This window comes from Fulmarus glacialis, unplaced genomic scaffold (genome assembly GCF_000690835.1).
Source record: "Fulmarus glacialis isolate BGI_N327 unplaced genomic scaffold, ASM69083v1 scaffold22430, whole genome shotgun sequence".
Taxonomy (NCBI): domain Eukaryota; kingdom Metazoa; phylum Chordata; class Aves; order Procellariiformes; family Procellariidae; genus Fulmarus; species Fulmarus glacialis.
This window is the reverse complement of record NW_009189880.1, coordinates 7,927-9,586: the sequence shown is the minus strand read 5'-3', so window position 1 is coordinate 9,586 and position 1,660 is coordinate 7,927.

Genomic DNA, 1,660 nt, shown 5'->3' with positions numbered 1-1,660 from the left:
CCCGCCTTCGGTTTACCCAAATCTTGAGCTTTTTTCCCCCAGCATTTATTACTTTTCCAAATCTCAATCAGGGCTGCAAAAGTTCTTACATCTTACACCAGCTTTGCTGCGTGGTTTTTTTTCCTCTTTGGGTGACATTTCGCTGCAATATCACCCATAATATTATTTAATTAATCACTCATTTGGCGGCGGTTAAGGATTTGGCCCGTTATTTTGTAGAATTTTCTGCAGGATTTACATCCTTCCCTTCCCGTAATCTTTAACAGACATAACGGGGTGGATTTTCCCCCCAGTAAGATCCTAATCAGGATAAATCCCGTGATATCCCAAGGGCTGACTTGCTCCTATTTGCACCCTTTTGGGGCTAATTCCTTCGGGATTGGGGCACGAGCTCAGTCGGTGTCCAATCTACACCATTACCCCGGTGTAATTCCCGGTGGAAATCAGAAACAAGTCGGTCGAAGCTGGCGTTGCTTCACTAAGAGAAGAACCAGGAGCTGCTCGAAAAGACAATTCCATTTTTCCTTAATTTACACCAAAAGGCAAAACCGGTGCCGGAAAAGAGCCAAACACCAAAAAATCAGCGTCTCCCAATCCACCGCTAAACTTTACCGGGGGGATGTGAGTCCGAGGACCTACCGTTGGCTTGATGCTCCGAGTAGTTCAACTTCAAGAGCTTTAACTCCGCCACGATTTCCATCTCTGAAATGAAAACGAAAGAACAAACATGGCTGGATCATACCGAGGAATCACGAGCGGCGTCTAAATTTGCCCAATTTACGGGTTTTTTTGGGTCGAGTGAGGAATTCCAGAGCAGATTCTAAATTCGCCCCATTTATGGCTTTTTTTGGGCCGAGCGGGGAATTCCAGAGCGAATTTACTCTGGATTTACACCCTGTAGCAAATGGGGAATGCTGCTGGTGCAGGCAGAAGGAGGCAGCACCCAGATGCAGCGAACTGAGGGCAATTTGGTGATAAAACCCGAAAATTCACGTACCAAGGTGTAATTAAAACCAAATCGTGACGATGGACGGGCTTTAGCTGCGGTTTCCGCATGGACGGACGCTTAAAGCATCGCGGGCACAAGCCACGTGTTATTTTTAAAAGTGAAAATTCTTTTTTTTGGGGTATTTCACCCAACCAGCTCCTTCCTGGCCTGGCGAGGACCCTCCCAGGGACGCTTACGCTTCACCATGGCCAGCGCGAAGAGCAGCACCCACGCGACGAAGCTCAGCGCTACCAGGACGTAGAGGACGGCCACCGACGTCATCCTGCGGCTCCGTTCTCTGCCACCTCTGGGCTCCGGGTCACCTGCGGAGAGCAGCGCGGAAGAAATCGGGGAGGAATCCCGGCTTCCCGGGTCTGGATTCGGCCGAGGCCTCCGCTACGGGGTAGCGGCATCGGTCGAGAGCAACTCACCCTTTTGGGAAGGATTTGGAGATGCCGGTTTCCCCGCCAGGATGTAAACCCCTGTTGGGAGGAAGGAAAGAGTCACCGGAGGAGGTTTTGGGGGCATTTTAGGGAAAATCCTGCCCCGTGGAGGTCCTCGACCGCACAGGCGATGCGGGGAGAGGAGGTGGGTGCTACCTGTGCCTCCTTTGCTCTTCTGGCTCTGCAGATCATCGGCCACGGGCGGCTTGTGGCCACGATCCGACTCCGG